The 23,676-nt window shown below is 43.5% G+C and overlaps 1 protein-coding gene across 1 annotated transcript in view; it reads left to right on the top strand.

The window, feature by feature from the left end:
- Positions 1-23,676, top strand: part of LOC103175539 (zinc transporter ZIP11) — a 171,900-nt gene that overhangs the window by 18,983 nt on the left and 129,241 nt on the right. The window lies entirely within an intron of this gene.

Here is a 23,676-nt window from a genome sequence, read left to right as displayed (position 1 = left end):
TTGAAAGCCACTATACCAAATATGAGGATTACTATTACTGTATTATTTAGTTTTGAAGCGGTATGAGCTTCAACGTTCCTTTTTGTATTATTGACTCATATTTTCGCCTCCCAAACCACACGCTCACTGCACAGTTAACAAGATTTATGAAGTGCTTTGAGACATTTGCGACGTTATCCTCACGTTATCGAATGCAAGGCTTATTTTGATACTGAGTTCAAATTATATTTGTGTTTGGTTTTCAGTTCAAAAGATTCCCTGCTGCTTGTCACTCACATCCACTTGCTTCGTATGAGGCAAGTTTAGTTTGTCTCACCAACACGCTAAGTCCGTCCGGTATTCATTTTCCAGGAGAAGGAAAATAGGCATTGCTTTATCTTTCCAGCATGTGCAGTATTTTGTGAGCTTGATTTGTGATTGGCATTTATGGCCCTTAACCGTTGCATGATCATAGGTACATTTACTGAGCGGAAAGCACCTAAACAGCAGAAACTAGGTATGTCCAATGCTCAGTAAATAACAAAATATATATTGTCGCTTTATCTGCATGTCACTGAGTGCACAATATAAAGAAATAAACTGCTTACATGACTTACTGGTGTCTTTATTAGTACTCGATGATCTCCGGTTGCAATAGCCTGTGAATGGATTCAGATGGCATCAATAAATTGCAAGTGTAAGTGCTTTATGTGAACAAATTTGCTTTGTCTAGTCTCCAAATGGAGGCAACCAGATCTGAAAGATTCACTCTCCTCGCAGGAGATCACTGGTATCGTGTAGGTTCGATCTCCAGCTTGTGATCTAACCTACAAAATATTTTGCCCACAAGATAGACAGTCATTTCACTTTACGGTATATTCTGTGAGACGGCTTTGAGGCGTCTCGGAGACGTGATGAGGCGCTATATCAACTGCAAGGAATATTATTCTCGTTGTGGCAAGGGTTGAGTTATGGGATTACATTCTCTGTGCGTTACTTGTGTGAATGGCAAAGAGAGGTGCGTAATGAACAAGATAGCTTGCAGCTTTTTTTAAAAAAAAGAATGAGGTCGATCCACTGCAATAACCAGCGAAGATTGGGAAAAAAAAATCAAAGCTGCTGTTATATCTCCAGAGGTTTGAACCCCCTACTGCCATGCACTTTTGCCATGAACTCGCAGAGAAAGCTCACTAAATTCCATCTGTAGCCTTCTGAAAGAGGCAGGTCCTCGAGTCACAAATTGAAATCGACCACAGTTTATTTTTTGGTCTGTGCTTTTAACATTTAAAACCCCAAATCAATGTGTCTTAGGTTTCCAGTCGTTGCTTTCCACGTTGGTAGCTTGCTGTGTCATGGCAACCGATAGCAAAGCCACATCGGGCAGTGTGAGCAGCGAACAGACAACGAATCTCATGAAAGATGTAGAAGTGCATATCAGGACCAGACTTGAGAGCGCGTGACACTGTGTGTGATCCAGTCACGTTTTTAGCTGTCATTCACCTTGGGGACTGATACCGAGGGGGAGGAGGGGGAGGAAATGAGACAGTCACTTGTCAATTCTTCATGGTACTTGGCAAATGAGAACATAACCAGCTACAGTCAACCTGGTTACGCAGCACCATGTTCAAGAATCAAGCAATCAAGACACAAGAGCTCCAATTGTTTGAATAAAATTATTTAATGGGGAATACCAGATGCCGGTGGAAGTCACTTGGCTTTTACGAGCCTTCCTTGGATAATCCCTTTAGACTGAGTTCTTGCAGCGGATATCATGCTGAGTGCTGAAAACTACGAACATCTGGTCTTTGTTCCACGGCTACTACAAGTCGCAAAGACTCAACTCAGGAGTAAGGGTTGAAATTGTTTTCTACTGCCTGATACTTTTGCATGCGTCAACACAGTAGAACAAGACCGCAGCTTAGTGTGGCAAAAGGGGGAGCTTCAGGGCAGAATCCAGAAAGTATTTATTTAATGACTGGAACAGGTTGCCAGCAAAGATCAGGATGACGTACTCATTTAAAAAACAGCTTGATATTGTGATGGGAAGACGGTAGAGCGAGTATTCGGGAACGCCGAGAAGATAGGGCAGAAGGGCTTTCTTCATCCGAACTGATCTTGTGATCTTTAGAGCTTTGTTGCATGAGGACTGCATTTGCTCAGAAGTTAGCATTGTTAGCTCCCAGCTGTAAATGAGGAAAGGCGTCACTGGAGCTTTAACATTCGTCACGTCAAATAAATGACTCCCTTTAATAATGTGAGAAGAGATCTATTTTAAAATGTAAAACAACATTTTAGGCTCAATGTATTTGTATGAAGCTGTGCAGAGTTCTGATGGTTGCTTTGGATCTTTTCAAGCCCTCAGATCCATTTTATGGCCTTTGGTGGGATCTTAAGAATCGTCAAATCCTTCCATTTGATACAGTGCCTCTTCACGTCATAATGCTTCACAGAGGCTTTTCTGTAAAGTTTAGTGACTATTTATCTGTCGGAGAATGCAGCAGCAATTTATGCGGGGGAGGTTCCATAGACAGCCATGAAGCAAATGACCTTTTTTTCATCTGGAGGATTGATGGCCTGGTCACCAGCAGAAACTCCTCTTCAAATAGTGTCACGGGGCCTTTAATGTCCACCTGAACAGGCAAAAGGGACCTTGGTTTACTGTCCCATCTAACGGATGGTACTTCTGACAATGCAATGCTTCCCCCAGCACTGTATTAGCGTATCAGCCTCGACTTGTGAACTCAAAAAGTCCGAATTATGATGGTCAAAATTGGGATAAAACCCTTTCAACAAAGCTGTTGAAAAATCTGTTGAATATTGGTGGGCGAGGGTAGATAAATAATTAACTTTATTGGTTAATTATTTATTCATTATTATTGGATTTTGCCCACAAAATATACAGTCACTTTACAGTATATTCAGTGAAGGGCTTTGAGACGTCTCGAAGATGTGATAAGGCGCTGAATCAAATGCAAGGATTATTATTATATTTATTGCATTACGAACTAACATGCTACTCAACAACATCATGGAGGCAAGATACAATCCTGACCTTATTAATCATCAGTGCATTAGCAAAGGTCTTGAGATTCGTTGACTATAATGTTATACTGATTGGATTCAGTTTGTGCACTTGTAGACTTTGCCAACACAATATTGTTCCTTCATAATCACTGATTCACTTTTAAAGTTCTTTTTCCGTTTTCTCAAAAATGAAAATGAATTAAAATGCTGGTCTCCTAAAACCACAAAGGCTAGAATGTTTTTGTTATCAGATTGCATTAAACTCTCTGAATGAAGAGTTAGGTGTACAGTTTTCATCAACTTCCAATCAATCTGGCAGATTTCAAAATATCTCGGTTGATGTAATAGCTGGAAGAACTGAATGGATCAGTGAATTATATTGATTCCTGTCCTTTTCAATCAAATCGTGAGAGGGCCTCAGAGACAGCCTTGTGGGTTTGTGAGGATTTACGAGGAAAAAGCTGGATAACTCTTGTCAGCTGTACACAGTAGGTGTTATGTCCTTAAAGGTGAACTCCAAATTGGAGTTCAACTAAAACAAAAATTCAGAATAAACCTAAACTCTTTATTCAGTCGGGATTGCCTTGAATTTAAGATTTAAGCACTTTCATTTACTGTACGACATTTGACTTACTGTATGCACTCACACACAGATGTGCAGAAGGCTCCCTCAAAGCTACTTTCTTCGGTGGCAGATTTGCACCGAGGGTGGAGATTTTGTGGTTTGGGTGAGGTTTTCCTCGGGGGAAATCATTCTCACAGGATTACCCTGCTTCTCAGTAGAGTTGGCATCGTTCATCGATCAGGAAATCCCATTGGAAGCACACACCAATAACCACCTACCGGTGGTAACATGCCCCTGAAAATAGAAATTACATGGTACATTGACACTTTCTAACAGAGCAGCTGTGTCTAACATGGTGTTGAGAACTCCCACAATGGCATGGCTTCACAAAAATCCATTATTTATAGAACATAGTTACGATGCAGTGAGGAGTAATTACCATCATCAATTGAAGGCAGCTTTATTTACCGTTCCTCCAGTATGCTTGTTATCTGAGTGGTAATTATTGGCTATTAAGAGCAAGTTGCTACGTAACCATTTGCTGAATAATAATTGGGTTTTGAAATGGCATTAATTGTTTTGAGCGGTTGTTTTCCTTGCTAAAATTTAAATGAGTTGAGCGGTTGGTTGACTAAAGCTGAAATGTCGAATGAATTAAAAGGCAACTTATTTTTTCATTTCTTTCACTGCTCACTGTTTCGATGGTGCTGTTTTGGTTTTCCAACCACATTGGCCAGACGTAAGGATAGACCGTGGTAAATTGTGACACACAATTTGTCTTAGATACCACAAACTGGTTATCCATTGTCTCAGTTATCCTTTATCTGTAGAAGTGAAAGAGTTTGGCTAAGCTTCCCCCTCCACCCAGTGCAGCGAAGGGCTTGGTCTTAATTTTAATAATATAAATAATAATAATAATAATTTTAGTCCATTTGAAATCGAGCGTTGACAAAAATATCCAATTTCCTCTTTAAAACCGTCTCTTACCCACATCCACAAACTCTTCAAGTTTCCTTCTTGTTTTGAGGAACCACATCAATCCATTCCTTTTGGCTGTCACCTGAAGGAGTCACATTTGCACAACTCTGGGACCGTTAGGTCCGTTAAATGACATTCCGGGGGCGGGGACGGGGCTTGGGGTGGGAGGTGGGGAGAGGGAATGAAACACGAATGTACGATTGGATTGTAAAAGTGGCAAATTCATATCTTAAGCATTGAAGACTGGATTACATTTAGAAAATTGGCTGAAGGCACCATGGGTCATTTTTTGACAGTGCCGTTGTTCACACAAAGGTGCCTTTGGAGACAGTACCAGTGTTCTGAAAACGCTGTCAGCAGTGCTTCTTGTTACATGGCCAGACATTTTCATTGCCGCACTTATTTTGGCTCGACCCTTGCACAGTTGTCCCTGAACATCACCAGTCTCTTTGGAAGCCAGAATTTCCCTTGCGCTTCCTGATGCATTTTTAATAATAATAATAATCCTTGCGTTTGATACGCAGCCTTATCAGATCGTTGAGACCTCTCAAAGCGCTTCACAGGATACACTGCAAAGTGAATTGACTTGTGTATTTTGTGGGCGAAATGCGGCAGCCAAATAGTTGCGCGCAGTGGCGTCCCGCAAAATTTTGTGTTCACGCCGAAAATACTTTTCAGAGCGTAGGTTTATTTTTTGCATTGCATTTTGTTTTAAAAGAGATTGCTCTGAGAGTCCTCATTAATCCCTCAATGTGCCACCTCTTTTGAAACCATCCTCCAGAAGGGGAAATCTCCGTGTGCAGGTGTGCAGAGCGGCATCTCTCAGCGTTATCGACAAGGGGTTGTGTTGATTCGAATGCTGCAGCTGTTCAAAGGCACGCGGCAGTTTGGAAAATAATTTGCCAAGGAATTAACCGAAGAAAGGAAAAGGAGAAACGTTTTTGAAAGCTGGAAGCTTTCCTGTACGTCGTTCCTGTACAGTGGGGGAGATACTGTGAAGACCTCTTCAAATGATGGCTTAATAGTTCTCCAGCTGGATTCTCAAACTTCTCTTAAGCAACCGGGGCTGAGTGGCGTTCAGGCCATTGCAGAACCTGGCAGCTGTTGTACCCTGAGACCCACAATAGCAGCAGAGCGGATGTTGCATTGAGGGGACATGGCGATCCTTTGCTTTGTAGTTGTGCAATTTCCAGATCACGGTCCCGATACAACAGTTGAGCAAATCGACTGCACCCAAACCGCAAATAAGATATCCTTGAACACAGTACAATATAATATAAATTTACATCCGTACAGCGCCTTTCACATAGAGAGGACATTTGTAACTTTTTTTCTCTCTCACTGACGTTTTCCTTGAAGACTGTAATTTATCCTTGAGTTCAAATTGGGTACCTCAACCAGTGGCTTTTCTTTACCTTAACAATAATACGGACTTGCATTTGATGTACCTGACATCAAACCATCTCAAAATGTTTCACAGGTCATTGCGGTTGAGTGTAATGTCAAAACTGGTGGGTGAATGTGACAGCCAATTTGTACTCCGTGAGATCCTGCAAAATAGGCTTGAAGTGAATGACTAATACCTGGAAGATTGTTGGCCAGGAGCCTGGGAGAAAGCACTCTTCTCTTTTCTAATAGTAATAATAATAATCCTTGCATTGATTAGAGAGCCGTATAATGTCGTCACAACGTCTCAAAGCGCTTCACAGGATATACTGTAAAGTGGGAGCGACTGTGAGTTTTGTGGGCGAAACGCGGCAGCCAGTTGCGCAGAGCAATGTCTCACAAACAGCTGTGGAGTGAGTTGACCGGATTTATTTGGGGGATTCGTTGAAAAAAATAGTGCCACAGCATCTCTTGTCGTCCATTTGAACAGACAGACGCAACCTGGGTTTAATGCATGAGACGGAGGATAGTGCTTCTGTCAATACAGCGCTACCTCACTGGACTATGAAGCCTGGACCATGTAATGACATTCTCTAAGCCCGAGTTGTGAAGCCAGCCTTGCTGTAATGTGTCTCCCCTTTTCACCGTTAACTGCGATTCCTTCGCCTCTGCTTCTTATTAAAGTGGCAGGGGAATCGACAAGCATCCGTAGAAACCCCCTCCCCGCGCCAGTTACCATAGTAACCGTTGCCTTGGCAAGACGTACAAATGCATAATGTTCCTGGTACAGCTTGTGAAATGCAAATTCCATGGTAACATTTTTATGAGCCGGGAGAGAATTCCACACATACTTTCTCCATGACCGTGTCCTTTTGCGTGTCGGAGTGTTTGGGGCGGGGTGCGGGCGAAGGTACCTCACCCTTCAAAAGTGCTGACTCTTCATCCTCATCAACCAAGAGGAGAACTGAAAGCTGTAGGAAAATGGGCGGTAATGTTAGCGCCTTTCAGTCCCAAAAGATCACCGTAAAACTCTCTGACGGCGGAGAGCGAACAAAGGAGTTGTATTTCGTTGGTGAAGAAGCCACAACACCATTGAGATTGGGAGTGTCCTGGGGTTTCCCCTCTCCCCGCCCCCCCCACCTCCCTTTTGCCTCCTTCAAGGTTCGTTTCAAGATCTTCATCTTCAACCGTCCCTTCCGTCCCTTGGAGTCCTGTAGCTCAGTGGTTAGAGCACTCGCCTTGTGGGTTCAAGCGAGACACCTGGGTTCAATTCTAGGCAGGACGAAACCTTGGGCAAGTGTCCTTACTCCACACACAGCCTAATAATAATCCCTCCAAAACAAAACAATAATAAATTGGTCATTTTCAACCCACGACTGTTTGTGGTACATTGCTGTGCGCAATTGGCTGTCGCATTTCGCCCACAAATATACGGTCAATTCACTTTACAGCATATTCTGTGAAGCGCTTTGAGATGTCTAGAAGACGTGAAGAGGCGCTATGTGAAATGCAAGGATTATTATTATTATTGTCTTCCCGCACCATCTCCCCTTGCCCTCCACCCTGCTTGACTCCAACTCACAGCTCAGGTGCCAACCCTTCACTGTCCAAAGCCTTGGGATGTCCTTCCTACGTGAAAGGCGCTACATAAATGCAATTTGTTCTTTTATTCCCTAACACTTTGAGGAGGCGAGAGGAAATGATGGGTGAGATAAGGAAATACAGAGAACAGTGCAGCCAAATCCCGTCATTAATGTTAAGTCAATCAAACCTCCTCGTGTGGCTCATTTTTAACAGCCAGGGCTGCAGAAATTTGCTTTTTAAAGCAATAAATTAGAATTTGTTGCATATTACTCATGAACAAATGCCCGTCACTGACCGTCCACCTGCAAAAGAACTGGTGAAAGGAAAGAAATGTGATGCTGAGCTATTTCAGGAAACAACAACAACTTGGATTTAAACAGCGCCTTCACACAGGGCAGCATCATGGAGTGTTTTTTTTAGGTCAAGTCTGGGGGGATAGCTGTCGAGATGCACTCTGTAAATGCTAGCACACAGTGAGGAGGCTATGCAACCAAGTCACACTTCATTAATTCATTTCTCCTCAGTAATCTCACTCCCTTCATAAGAAATCCAATCCAATCATTCTTTAAGAGGCCTGTCAGTGTAGCTTCCTAGTTTTGCATTTTCATCACCTGTCCTTGAAGTTGATGTTCAGGATTTTGTCGTGGAGTCCTGTAGCTCAGTGGTTAGAGCACTCGCCTTGCAAGCGAAGACGCCTGGGTTCAACTCCAGACAGGGCGAAACCTTGGGCAAGTTTCCTTACTCCACACGCCTAATAATAATCCCTCCAAAACAAAAAAAACATAATAAATTGGTCATACGGTCAATTCACTTTACATCATATATTGTGAAGCGCTTTGAGATGTCTAGAAGACGTGAAAAGCGCTATATCAAGTGCAAGGATTATTATTATTAAAATCCCGTTTCCTTTGGTTTTGTGATTTTTTTAAATATAGATGCAGGGTGGAGTGACTCTTGGGGGTGAGATTCTGTCTTGGGGGTGGGGTTGTCAATCTGCCCTCACGTAGATAATAGTCAAATCTGTCTTCAACCAACCACTCAGTGGACTGGGCCGTAGTGGCCTTTTGTATTAGTGTGGCCTCTGAGTAAGGTTCTTTGGTGTGTGAACCTGACTGTTAACAGTTGGTGGTTGCTGAATAGAGGTAAAATCTTATAAGTGGCCATATGGTGCAGATAGTTTCTCCCAAGTGTGAGTCTCTCACTCACGCACGCCCTCATGAACTCATTCATGAACTCACTCATGAACTAACTCATGACTCGTGTGACTTCTCTTGGCTCTAATGCCTTCCAGAGCGCCTTTCTGCAAGGTCTTCTGTTACCGATCCGAGCCTTTAGCTGCTGTGAGGCTTGTTGACGATGCCCTTTTCCCTCTGTCGAGTGACAGTAATCGAGACAGACGTTCCCTGGCAGAGTCGGAGAAGTGAAATGATCACCCACCTCAACAAAGTGAAGTCTGCTGTCTCTGACACCAGAGGCATTGTTCGGTGGATTGCAAGCAAGGATCAATTTTGACAAGTGATGGCACAGCTCAGGCACTGTGATGAATAGGGGCTGCTGTTCTTTGGAAGACAGGTTTTGTTACAGCTTGATTCAGACAGGCTGTTGATGTTGGTGGCTAGACAACACACTTGAAACGTGAGCAGAATTTTTTAAATCTCAAATCATGTTCCTATTTATCCTTTGGATGATTTGCTTGTACCTTGCCAGTTCAACATAAATATGTGTTTGATATATAAACATGTACCCGCAGATCACTGAGCAGAACTCGATGCTTGGGGTCCAATTGTTTTTTTTACTTTTTCAGAGGACCCAACTTGATTTCCATGTCTTTCATCATTTGACGTGGTTTCTAATTTGTCAAAGCATCTCAAAGAACTTCAAAGGTAATTGCTGTCAATTGTAATGACTGTGGAAGCGAACCCTCAAGCCAATTAGCACACATCAATCAATGAGGACACCAGGTATTCTAGCTGAACCAACACCAAGTGGATGGGAGCTTGGTTTAAGTTGGATAAAGGCATTACACTGAGGTCTCATCTGCCTGTTGAAGTGGATCTAAATGGTCCCATCACATCGGTTGAAAAGAGAAAGGAGTTTCTCCTGGTGTCCTGGCCAACGTTCTCCCGGCTAAAATTGATCATTCACTTCATGGCTGTTTTGGGGGACATGGCTAGGTGCAGATTGGCTGCTGCGTTTTCCTACAAACTACAGTCATTAAGGTTCAGAGTAAATGCTGTGAACCGCTTAGGGACCTAACAATCTTCTAATTATAATATTTGCCTGAGCAGCATGGGTTAGTAGCCACCCTGCCCTCTGCCATGCTCTGTTATACTGCAGAGGCACATGTAGATCATAGGAAAGAATATAGGTGACTGGGGAACTGGCTGTATTTGCGATGATCGTGCCAGTTTCAAGGGGAAGGGAAATCTATTATTACTATTCTCTGCTTCAGTTTGCTTGTGGAAAACTAGATCCCAGGTCTCGGAGGCAACACAGCTGGCTTTTCTGCGGAAGAAATGGCGAATGTTGACTTCAAACAAAACCTGTGTGCTTGGAACGAACTAGGAGGTGATTCATGCTTCATCAGAGAGCTAGTCGTTATCAGCCGACTGTTTGTCATTCGTCTTCAATCGGAGGAGTTAAAAGAGAATGGAGCCTGGCCCATTTCGGGTGATTTCTTGGTAACAAAGTGTTTGTTGCTTTAATTTGTTGGTTTATCAGAAATGAAAGCCGTGGCAGATGCTGCTTTTTGACACGGATTGAATTTGTCGAGAGTTCTTCAGAAACCCTCTTCCATCAGTGTTGGGTATGAGGAGTGGACTGGGTACCTTTGTCTCATGCCCTGATCGTCTCCCCTCGTGACTCTTTGGGGGTCTGGAAGAAAACGATCCTCAAAATGTTGTTTTTTTTCGCTTGGACAACATGCTCAGAATCAGCTTTGGTGGTTGGAAACAAAGTCAGTCTGGATTCCATTCGAACTGTTTACACAAATAAGGAAGTGTAAAAGATACTGTTTGTAGCCCCCTTGGGTACATCTGAATCTAGGTCATTTTGTGCTGCTGTTCCTTCCCTGTAAACATTGCCAGTAATCACTGTCAGCAATTTCTAAGATGATCTCAACGCAGTGAGAGGTACATATGAGTTGGTCGCTCATTTCCTCTCTTCCTCTTTATAGTGCAACTTAGCCTTCCTACAGCAAAGGCTAATTTCTACAATCTTTTCCCTTCTTCCTCTTCCTCCCCATCCCCTTCTCTTACTGCTTTGAAGTACCCTCATTAGCTCTTTCAGACTGCTCAGTGAGATGTAGTTTTAGTATAATATCATATTTTTCTTAAGTATAACAGCGTAGAAGAAGGGAGCTGGCCATCAACCCTGCAGATTAATTGAGTTATTCACTTAGTGGCTGTTGGAAGTTCCTGCTGTGTGCAAATACAATGCCGCGTTTACTAACAAATTCAGTCACTTGTGCAGTAGCAGTGATTCCCTGTGAGACTCTTTGAGATGCTATTAGTGCTGTGTCAATATTGCAATGCAAGGATTATTAGATTATCAACATAATTTTTTCTTACGATTAATTTTATGGATTTACATTGTATTAAACTCATTATCGAGTGGCAAACACAATTTTGCTCAGGAGTTTTTTTTGTGTGGAAAAAAAACCTGACTGGCAATTCAATTAATGAGTAACCTTAAACCTGTCTTGTTTAAACATACCCGCCCGTCCACCCCATGACCTGCCCTTGTTTTGCTTGATGTTGTTCAAACCATTCGGGCCTTCTATCACCTCCACAATCTCCGTGTTTGTTTTCTGTCTCGTCCTCCGCTTTTGTTTGCTCTTGGAGTGGCGAGCACAGGTGATCGAACCCTGTTAAAGTGCAGCCCCCACCCCAGGCCAGCTCCCCTCGGTTCCTTACAACGCGTTTTATTCTTTCTTCTCAAAGGAATACTTTGTTTTCCCCCAAAAAGCTTTTTCACGTAATAACACAAATGGGTGAAGTCCATCGTGTTGTGGGCGATGCCTCAATTTCAAAGGCAGCCAAAGCTGAAAGCTAAAGTGGGTACATCATTACCAGCAACAACATGCCTGCACATGTACAGGTCTGATGCCACTTGAACCATCTGAGATACTCTTGCCTCGGAACGTAGGAATTGCTAAATGAAAAAAGACCGAGGTCCATTGAGTTCGCCTCCTACTATCCCGGTAATCGCACGCTACAATAATGGAGATAATAGTGCTACGATAATGGCATCTTCCCTACAAAAGAGTCACTGCCACTCAATAATTACCGAGAGACACGCTAAGACGTTTTGATGAAATTGGTGCCATAAATTGCAGGTTCTTCTTGCGTTCCTGATTCTGCTCGTTCTCCACCTTGGGTTACACGTGAACACTCACCGCAGCATTTGTACACGATGAGCACATTGCTGGCACAGGGAGTTAGGACAAGCAGTGGCATTGCTGAGACAAATTGCTGTAAAATAAATCGGGTGCCTTTGTCTTTCGGTGTGAGTTGAGATGTATGGTTTGGACGACGAGGAGTGGAGTCCTGTAGCTCAGTTGTTTGAGCACTTGCCTCGCAAGCGAGAGACCTGGGTTTGATTCCCGGTGGGCGAAATGTTAGGCAGTTTTTACTCCTTCCCCCTCTGTTTACCCATCAGTAAGCAGGAACCTGGTTGTTTGTTGATTAGCGGATCGCTTTTCCAGTGGTAATAATTCCTTCAAAAAAAGTGAAATAAACAATAATAATAAATTGGTCACTTCAATCCACGACTGTCTGTGGGACACCGCTGTGCGCAATTGGCTGCCTCGTTTCGCCCACAAAATACATGCAGTCAGTTTCACTTTACAGTATATTCTGTAAGCGCTTTGGGGCGTCTCAAAGGTGTGATTAGGCGCTATATCAAATGCAAAGATTATTATTATAAATCAGGACAACGGGGGACATTCCCCACTATACTTAGGGATAGAGGCAATACAATGTCCGTCATCGAGTTTGCTGTGTCGGGATTGAGGCGGGACTGTTAGCAATATGTTGAGAGCTCACAACCATCTCCAGTGACAAAGGGAACGAACACCTATTTGCTTCAACTGCAGCTGAGGGAGGAACACTCGTACACGACCTGGTGACTTAGCTTTCAAATCCATCATTCCTTGGTGGCATTTATTGTCCGTGTCTTCTCTCCTCCGATAACTCACTGACTGACCTTTGTTGAATTTGCTTAGCCTCTTTCCACAAGCTGATTGATATGTCATTGACCCTTCCCGACCTCATCCTTTAGTGAATGCAGCTGCGTTCACCTGCTTGTCAGTCCAGCTGAGGAATCCTCGCAATTCACTTGCTATTTATCGGGTTATTCCCAGGGCAGCGTGAGCTGCTCGTTCTATACGTCTGTTTGCTGCTGAAACCTGACCGTGGGCTTCCTTCATTCTCATGTTTATTCATGTTCTGCCGGCGGACGGCACGACGGGCCAATTGCACGCGAGGTGCAGACCGGCTCAGGATGGAACGCCCAGCTTCCCTGCAGTGAGCAACGCTGGCATCTGCTGAAGCAGATCCACCCCAGGCAGTTGTATTGAATGGAGAGCTTCCATAGAATGATATGGCACGGCTGCTGGTTAGGTTTGAAGGGAAACCCCTGGGTCTGATTACCCTCTCTGTCCCTTTCTGGCTAGGGATTCCTGAGGACACTTGTCTGCACCTCTCTAGGCCACAAGAGAGGTTTGGATGAAGAACGTTAGACCCATTTGATCTCATCCTTCCAGAATACCATGTACCATCTCCCATTGCACTGTCCAGAATGAGTGAGTCCGTCCACACCACCTTTCCTGGTGATTCAGTCCAACTGTCGATTACTCTCAGTGGGATGAAATACTTCCTGGCCTCTATTGTAAACTTGCCCTTTGTAGCAGTAAACCTGAGCTCCCTTATTAACTACCTTGGTGTATCTGTGTTCTTGGTTCGCTTTCTACCGCTCTTAAGACATGTTTTTTTGAAGCTGAAGAACCCCAGCATATTTAGTCTAGCTGTTGCTCATTTCTGATTGCTGGAGTTCTGCCTGATTCCTCTCTGTGTACGTCTAGCAACCTGGCCTTTATGTCGCGCTGACCAGAACTGTACACAGTACTCCAGGTGCAGCCTGAGCTGCACTTCTGCCCTTCTGAAACATGGCTTACGAAGATCTGAACTCAAACTCACTTGGCAATGCAGCCCAGGATCCCGTTTCTCTTGTTTGTTGTTGCCTCACACCGTTTAGACTTGGTGAATAATGCGTTACAAACGGCCAGAGATCGCTTTCAATTTCCCCTTTGGCATCTTCTATCCCAATACACATACCTCCCAATTATTTACTTTTCACATGCAGCACCTTGTATTTGTCTGCATTGAACTTTGTTTTCCAAGTGCGTATCTGATCGAGTTGTCTTTTAAGATATTTTGTCTGCTTCTGACTTCAGTGGTATTCTGCCTTCTCGTTCCTTCACCTTTCTTCCTATCTTCCCTTCCTTTCTCCCCCTGTCCCACGAGCTTGCCTGTTTGTGGCACATCGCAGTGTGCAAATTGCTGTCACATTAGCCTTACTAAACTCTACCGTAAATCCTGTGCATAACTTTGAATAACGTCCCCCTGATGTGAAAGGTGCTACATCAAACGCAAAGAGTATTATTTATTATTATTGGCATCATCTGCAAATGTAACTACCTTGTACAGAGTCTGATAAGTAAGCCCAGAGCAAGATTGAAGCTGGAAAGGTGTCGTTTTTTTTAATTACAAATTGTTAACCGTGCTGTTGACTCCCAGTAAAATAAGGAAATATACAGTCAACGGTAACAGATTTACTATCGGTGCAACTTATGCTTCTCTCTGATTTGTTGTTGTTCTTGCGTCTGGAAGCCATTAGAAGTGTGTTATTTTGTGTTGCAATGCAGCAAAATGGCTATAAAGCATTTATTAGGGTTGCTTATCTGAAAGCTGAGCATCTGTTGGTTTGGAGAGAAGCCTGCAGCTTCACCTCGTAAATAATGCAGGCTATGATGGGCCTTTTTATCTACAGTTACAGCAAACATCCAGCGCAACTCTTATTTGCCACGACCTAAATCCTTATCTTCATTCTCGTGGCCTGAAAGGCTATGAGATTAATGAAAGCTGAATTGCACTGTCAATGTGGCTGTTGTTTTTGGACAGCAATACAGATTGAGCATTCAGCTGGAAAGTTGGATTGCCTTGTTACCAGTTGTCGCAAGGTTTTAGTCTTGAGCACATTCCTTTTTTGTAAAAAAACACCCTGCAGTGGGTTCTGAATTGCGAAGCTGTGAGAGCAGACGGATTTGGAGAAATTGTACTCAGGTCAAGTCCAACTCTGCGAAAGTAACATTTTAGAGCTTTCACAACTTGGCAAATTCACAAATTCATGGCCGTTTTCGGGGGGCTACTGCTTACAAATTGGCTGCCTCGTTCACTAACAAAATACACAGCCACTACACTTTACAGGAAATCCTGAAGCACTTCGGGAGATCTCCTGAAGCGAATGGTGCTATATTAAATGCAAGGATGATTCTTCATTTTCTTCTTCTTTATTATTATTATTATTCACGGGTCTCAGTAAGCTATTACTTGGATTTTCCAGTGCCTTGAGACGTCCTCCTGCCCTGAAAGGCGCTGCACAAATGTAATTTGTTGTTTTATGGGGAGTTTTGAGTTTGCGACGGTGTCAATCTCGGGGTGAGGAGAAATTCTGTGCGTGTCTGGATTCACTATTTGTGTTAGTTTTGGCACATGACAGAGCGACATGCTACAGCTGATTAATAGCACGTGCTGGGAAATAACTTGTGGTGCTCAAACCCAGATAAACGCAAGCATTGGGGCAATTTATTATTGTTGTCAGATCGCACAGCTCCACGCATTTCTCTTCCCTTCAGTTTATTTTAAAAAGCCTTGGTGCTTACCTGATAAGGTGTTATATCAAATGCAAGGATTATTATTATTATTATTACTATTTATACTCCACACAAACCTCCCACCCCATCCTATTTCCCTCTCAAATGCTTCAACCGCAAATTCTGTCAGTCTCGCCACCCTCTGTGAAAAGAAATTACTCCTAAACTCTCCTTTAGATCTACCAGTGGCTATCTTATGGAGTCCTGTAGCTCAGTGGTTAGAGCACTCGCTTTGTAAGCGAGAGACCTGAGTTCAATTCCAGGCAGAGGGCGAAACCTTGGGCAAGTTTCCTTACTCCACACACAGAGCCTAATAATAATCCCTCCAAAACCAAAATCAATAATAAATTGGTCATTTTCAATCTACGACTGTTTGTGGGACATTGCTGTGCGCAATTGGCTGCCGCGTTCGCCCACAAATACACAGTCAATTCACTTTACAGTGTGTTCTGTGAAGCGCTTTGGGACGTCCTCCCGACGTGAAAAGCGCAATATCAAATGCAAGGATTATTATTATTATATTTATTCCCCCCACCATGTTATGGACCTGCCAATAATTGGGGTCAATAACTTCGCTTGACAAGTATCAGCATAGGATTCTGCTCCTTTAGGTTCAGGCAACGCAGAAAATAAACCTTAATTTTCCCCTCACACCACCCCAGCCCCCTCACTCCAAGCTTGATCAAATCTCTCTTAAACGGAATAGCTTTTGTTCAAAGTGACAACGTTTTTCTGCGCCAATAGAATGGGATTGAAGTTTTACGAGATCCAGAATTTGAACTCCAATCTTCAGATCGGTTAAAGAGGGAAGGAAGAATAACAAAATTACTGTGCAAATAATTCTTAGCGAGTAATTACTTTTTTATGGCGTTTTTAAGTCTGTTTCGAATTAGGGGTTTTACTTGAGGTATTGGAAAGAGGGACCGGGAGTATTAGAGGATTATCCATCGGAACAATCTAACTTCTAGCCCTGTGACCTGTGTGTTTTGTCTGCCTTGATATTGCCGTTAGATAGCGGAGAGGAATTTGCAGCATTAGCAGTGCGAGCTGAGATTTTATTGCATTGTAAGCTGTTTAGCGCCAAGCTTTTTATCCAGGTTTTATTGAAAGCCACCGGACTACACAGTTGTACTGTTTAATTCAATTTCACGAAAAGGAGGCACTATATTCTAAGTTTAGCTTTTGTAGACGGTTTGCAATGCAGCTCAGTGCCGTTTTGCTGACAGATATTGTGCCCTGTTGCATAAAGCTGTCGCTATTTTGTTAGACGTCACACATAGGGCTATCCTGATTTATATATTCCACAACATCTAGGCTGACATCCAGTACAGTGCTGGGGAAGCACTGCATTGTCGGAGGCAGCATACTTGTCTGTCAGGTAGATGTTGAAGAGAAAGGAGTTTCTCCTAGTGTCCTGACCAATAATTGTTCAGGTTGTTAATTTCATACCTGTTTCATAAGGGGCCTTTGCTGTGCGCAAAAGGACTGCCCCGTTTGCCAACTAAAAACAGTTACTACGCTTGCTCCCAATTACTCTGGGAGAGTATAACACCCTGAGAGATTCAAACATTTTAGGTGCTGTATATTAATTACTTTAATAATAATCCTTCAATTTTATATAGCACTTTTCATTGTCGAGAACGTCTCAAAACTCTTCACGGGATTTTCTGTCAAGTGCAGTAACGGTATTTTGTAGACAAATGCGAATTGCAAGAATTCTTATTCTTTTAATCTTCAATTATTATTATTCAATAACAATAATTATTATTATGTATTCTTAATAATAATCATCCTCGCATTTAACATAGCGCCTTATCACTTCTTCGAGACATCTCAAAGCGCTTCACGGAATATATTGTAAAGTGAATAAACCTCATATTTTGTGGGCGAAATGTGGTAGCCAATGACGCACAGCAATTGTTGTTATTATTATAAAAATAATAACAACAGTTACTTTCCTGAAAGGTTTCTCATGCTCTTCTTCCCTGAACTTTGCAGTCACCTCTCTCCGGTTTCCAGGCTGATAGCGCAAAACTCAGGTCAGTGGAAATCTCTCAGACTGTCGCATCACCAGAAAAGATTCATTTCTCAAAACGGCCACAAGTTTCGTGGTTTGCTGAAGGTCAAAGACAGGGCGAGAGCAGATAAGCATGATTTACAGATCTCTGTGGGAACACTGCCTTAATATTTCATTTTGTTAAAAGGCTTGGAATGTTTAAATAAAACAAGGAACCGATTGTTGGGGAACAGAACATTAACTTGTAAATAAATTGCTTTGTTCTTTTTTTTTCAAAGTGCCAGCAAATGCTTTTATAAACCCCCATTTGCCAGGGACCAGTTTGCACTTTGGTTTCTTTCCTAAATTGGAAACATAAGTAAACGAAGCAAAGAGCGTCCGGTTTCCCACTGCTGCTTAAAAAACAATCCGTTGTTCGGGATTCAGGTAGAAATTTTTTGTTGTTGCTCTGCGTCCGGTTAGAAACCCGAAATTTCACCTTATTTTAGGCTGCAAGTTCACTATGGTGCAAAATTCATCCGCTCGCTTTTATTTCGGAAGCCGGCATTCATCTCGAAGAGGTGATAAGGCGCTATATCAAACACAGGGATTATTATTATTATTTCATTATTATTCAGCGGTTCTCCCAAATTAAGGCTGAATTTTAAGACTTTTTTTCCCCCACACGGTACTTAAATTTTAAGAGCCAATGATCTCGGTGGAATTTCACGGTGTCAGTGGCACTGGTTGCAGCCAGGTTCTTAAATGCACATTTCCCTCTGTTTTGGGCTTATTGTAAAAATCCTTCTGTTCCCTCCCTGGCTTCCAGAGGTGAGTTGACACCTGGACCCACTCAACTGCAGGAAAGCTGCTTCTAAAACATTCATTACAAAGTAGGATTTTTCACCTGTGTTTGTCTGACCTCCCTTTAGTGCCCAACGCTGCTTTCAGAAGTTGCAGTTGAAGAGAATCATCAATGCCTATTGCTGTTAAGTGGCCGTCTCAAAGTCACCCATCTGGCCTTAGAATCTCAACTGAGTAATTAATAAAAGTAAGCGTTGTGATCCAGGGACTTAGGATTTGTGCATTTGCGATATCACGGGTGAACGACGGGCTGGAAGTATGTGCAAAAGTCAATTTTTGTGAGCTGCAGAGGGCAATATCTGTGCAATGGGGTGGAATGGAACTGTGGCAGGGCTGCTCCAAGGTAAGTACTGTTGAATTTTAAGTACATAGGTTGGATTTTTAAGAGATTTTAGCTTTGAAATGTATGTTTGTGTGTTTACTGCTTTATTAAGCTTTTAACAGGTACCTGACTGAATCTGAAGAACCTACATTTAACGTGAAGAGCTGTTTTCTTTAACCTCTTGTGATTTGCAAGTTATTTTTTTAAAAAAATGCAAATTGTATTAGATGGAGATTGTGTGCGCGCGTGTGTGTGTGTGTGAGGGGAGGAGGGTAAAAGGCAGGGGGGTCATTGAAGCAAAGATTATACACTGTACCAACTTTGAAAAGGAATAAGATTGCAGGAAAACAGTCTGTGGATTGTGTTCGCCGAAAGAGGTTTATGGTATTGGAGATGCTCTGTTGAAAGTCTGCGTTCCTTACCAGAGTAACAGCAAAACAACTTGCGTTTATATAGCATCCTTCGTTTGGGGTAGCTTCCCGGAGTGCTTTATCTGTGGAAGCCCAGCAACCAAGAGGAAATTGCCTGTGGTCGTGCAATGCAAATGTTTCTGCAAGCATTTTGTTTCGACGAGTCAGGTATGCTCACTGGCGGTCAGTTGGACTAGAGGGCGTGAGGCTCAGTGTCCCATCCAAGGGAGGGGGTGAGGGAGGGATAAGGAGGAGGAACAGAAATGGGATCCGAGGCGGAAATGGACACATATCCGTCCCGTTGATTTCACAAGGAAATTGACCAGAGTCCTGCCCAGCTCTGATTTTCAATGCAGTTCCAAGAGTAATGGTCTTCCTTTCCATCAGCCGTAGCTACTGCTGATCCTGGGGATGGATGTTAGCAACACACCTCCGAATGAAAAGCATGTCCCTCCCAGTCCATACTTGTTAGTGTCCTTACTTTCTAACTTCAGTATAACCCCAGTCTAACGCAGTCGTCCAAGTCCAATCTCTTAGGCTCCGTATTTTACAGACGTCTGGAAAAATTCCAGGTTGTCAGAGCGAAACCTTAGGCAAGTTTCCTTACTCCACACACCTCTGTTTACCTAGCAGTAACAACAACAACAGGATTACATATGTATCGCACTTTCACGTCGGGAGGATGTCCCAAGGCGCTGGACAGTGAACAGCATTTCAGAACCCAGTAAGTAGGAACCCAGTTGTTAAGTCGATTGGCAGTTCGCTTTCTGGGGGTAATAATCCCTTCAAATTATATATAAATTGGTCATTCAATCCATGACTGTTTGTGGGACACTGCTGTGCTCAATTGGCCGCTATGTTTCACCCACAAAATCTATAGTCAGTTCACCTGATAGTATATTCTGTGAAGAGCTTTGAGATGTTCTCAACGACGTGATACGGCCCCATATCAAATGCAAAGGTTATTATGTTAATTGGCAACACTTTCTGCACATTGTGCGTGGACAGTGCTTTGCTTCCTCGGCGAAAGCGACTGACTTCCAAGTCACTGGGTTGCCACCAACATCATTTCCTCTATGCTGTGTGCAAGGAGCACAGCTGACGTCACTTTCCTGAACAAAGCACAGGTGCAGTGGCCAGGAATGACATCGGAGGGGCTTGCTGTGCAAGTTTTAAGAGAAGAGAACCAGAGTCGCCGCAAGATTGTCCGTCTATCTCCCTTTCAAACAGCCCAAATGATTCTTGGTTAACGAATTGCAAGTTTCTGCAGCGCTCGGTGTGAAGAAATGTTTTCTGGGGCGTGCAAGCAATCAGCGGAGTGTGTTTCAGACTGTGAAGCGGGCAGGTTCAGGTTCAAATGATTTTCGCGAAGCTGAGAAGTATTGCTGATCTCTCAGAGCATCACAGCCTTTATAATCCTGTGTGTCCAGCCATCTGTTCAGTCCGCAGGCCGTCTTGCCTACAGGATACTGATATCCTGTAGGGGGTGGAGTAGGATTGTAGATTAATGGTGAGGCTGTTTTTTTTTGTTTGTTGTGCGTCTGTTTTGTTGTGTTTCTGTTCGCTGACCGGCGCACACTTCCTACAGCACTCATGAGGAGACGGCGGGTGGGTTGGACCATTGATTCCTTCCCTGGTTTCTCCCCCAAAAGGATGGGGGCCGAGGTCGCGGAGGTATTTGAATGGGAGGGCAAAAATCTTGAATTCGAAGCGAGCGAGGCTAGAATGTGCGAGACTCAGTATCTCGTCCTGTGGGGGTTGGTGGAGGATTTAGCAGGAGGAAGGTTGGTGGAGTCGAGATGGACATGGACACAAACCCTGTTGATTTCAGATAGCAGATGCCTCTCGTGAGCTGGGTGGCTCCCTCCAATGTTGGCATTTGGTCACACAGGCAACAGGACCTAGACTACGACGAGAAAGAAACATTGCAAAATAAGGTGTGTGTTTTTTTTAGAAAAAGTTAAAAGCAAAAATTGAGGCAAGACGATGAAAGATAAGTGCAAGTCACTTCAAGGACTCTTAACTGCAGCCGCGGAAAAGAAGTTTGATTCCCCTCATCACTCATTCAGGTTTTGTGTGGAATCGAGCAAAGCTTTTAACAGTCACATCAATCTGCAGCTCAACAGAACTGGAAACAGAGTAGATTTATCTTTTTGCCCCTTTTGTTGCTGTTACATCACAATAACAGTCATGAAAGTTGGGGGGACAGGCAATTAGGAACCCAGGAGCAGGAGGGCATTCAGCCCACTGAGACTGTTCCCCAGTTGATTAGCTCAGGGCAGATCATCTAATAGTGGGAGTGTGGAGAAGATGGGCTATGAGTCCAATTTTCAGCCAGTCAGCAATAGATTTATAATCAGATCGTCCTTAAACCAGGAGATGATTAGAAGCGACTGGTAGATTTTTTTTCTTCTGTGGGCGTCTCAAATCCTTGAATTTGTTTTTGGGGGAGAGGAGGCTAGTTTCGGTTGCAAACAAGTTGCCACTGTTGTTGAAAGTAAGCGCTTTAATTCATGTTTAATATATTAATGGAATAGAGAGCAGGTTCCTGCTCCCTATCATCTACAGAGCATTATCCCCCAGAATAATCTCTGCCTGCTGCATCCTCACTGCCTGGAAGATATTTTGGGACAGTTGCCTCATAAAAGTGCTTTTATTGGTGTATTTATTGCTCTTGATTAATACCAAGCAATTACTGCAGAGGAAATTAGACCCCACTCTATCTATGGTGTGAATCAGTCCCGAAACACAAAGAGAAACAGCGACTCTGTAATTAAATAACCAGCCCTCAGTTCAAATAGTTGATCAGCCAGCCCTGCCCACCTCCAACTCCAGGGGTGAGAATCTGCCAATGCTGATGAGAAAGAGCCTCACTTGTAGTATCTTTGAGGAGTTGGGAGAGTTTGCAGTGTGTTCGCGTGAGGATCTCTCAGCAACTGTGCTGGCAAATTGGGACCTAAAAGTTGCAAACCAGGTTTTGAACTCCTCAGCCTTGAAAAGAAGACATCTCGGAGAAGACCTTGTGAGAAGCTCCATGGGATTGAGAAAGAACAATACTTCCAGGGCTGCAAAATGGGAGGGAGCAGGTTGAGGGTTACAAAGGGAAATTTCAGGAAAGACACAACAAAGTATCCCTTAAATCCAGTGTTGACCAACCTTTTTGGTCGGCCGACAAAATAAATTTTCTTGATTGAATATTTCTTGATTTATGATATAAATCAAGAAACATACTATTGATTGAACATGGACTTACCCAGCCAGGTGTGAATATTCTGGGGGGGGCGTGGGGGAGGCATTTTTAAAGGCATGTAGGCCATGGGTTGGCCACCACTGCTTGGTGGAACATCAATTGAAATGTTGAAAAAGACAGTAGCTACTTGGGAAGTCAAGATACTAAGGGCTTGGAGAGAAGGACAAATGCTTGGTGAGAGGTGAAGATTGGTGTTTACATGTTGAGTGCTCTTGTGAGGTTGAGAGCAATGTGGAGGAGGCTTTATTCTGCATCTGGCACCAGCTATTTCTACCCTGGTGACAGCTTGTTATTGAGCTTGGGTACTCGAACCTCGCAAGGTGTTCCATTCCCTGGCCCTGGTTCACACTCTCAAACTAATTAGGAACTATTACTGATTATTTCTCCTAATACTGGGCTCAGAAGGCACCTGAGGGCATTCTCCCTTGATCGCATCATTAGCACAAAGCGATGGGATTAAAGTTTGGCAAAGAGGATGCTGAAGGTAGAGTGATCTTTGTGTGCTGACAGGCATTCGGAGCCATTGATCTACCTACCTGCCGGGCTGAGAAATTATTTTCCCACTTCGTGATGTGTATTGTAATTCTCTGGCTGTGTCCTGACTGATCCTCTGCATTCTGTTTCCTTCCCTCCCCCCCACCCCCACCAAACAAACCCCACAGTGAAATCAAAATTAGGAACATTCATCGACCCGGAGATGCGATCATTCTTAATTCAAGCAAAAAAGTAGACTTTGAACTCACACCATGCACAACGGGAGCCCAAGCTCAAACAACTTAAGCGCTTGTTTGCAATTCTTTTTCAACTTTCTTTTTAACGTTGAGAGAGAGCGAGAGAGAGAGAGATAATGCCTGTTTAAAGTGGTTGTATTAACAGCTGCCACAAGAAGGGGAGAGGTAGAGGGCACCTAGCCTAGTTTTGAACCAGGGTTGTAGTATTTTAAAGGGGCAGTTTTGTAACCCGCTGTGCTTCTGTAGAGTGAGCGCTGTGAAGATGAAACGCCGTGCACTTCATTGTTGGTGTGAACTTGACAATGTTTCAAGGTAGAAAGCAAGAGGTGTGCTTTGTTCGCCTTGCGTCCAAATCCCTGCCTGTCCAGCGCCTTCGGACGTCCTCCTGACTTGAAAGGCGCTACATAAATGTAATTTGCTCTCCTGTGTTTTGCTGCAAGATGGTACGAGGGAGATTGGTGCCTTTGTTTCTCACACAGTGAAATTTGCAGTCCCCCCTGATGTGGGAAGATGCTGATCAGAGGCCTGGGGACGGACTGCAAGGAAGGAGGCAGGACAAATCCAATAGGAAAGTTCACTCTAACCTACCAGAGCATTGCAGGAGAGGAGGTTGGGGGTGGGTGGGGGTGGGGGGGGGCGGAGAGAGGGAATGAA

This window comes from Callorhinchus milii, unplaced genomic scaffold (genome assembly GCF_018977255.1).
Source record: "Callorhinchus milii isolate IMCB2004 unplaced genomic scaffold, IMCB_Cmil_1.0 Scaffold20, whole genome shotgun sequence".
Taxonomy (NCBI): domain Eukaryota; kingdom Metazoa; phylum Chordata; class Chondrichthyes; order Chimaeriformes; family Callorhinchidae; genus Callorhinchus; species Callorhinchus milii.
The sequence above is the reverse complement of the archived record's forward strand: the minus strand, read 5'-3'. Positions and strand labels throughout refer to the sequence as shown.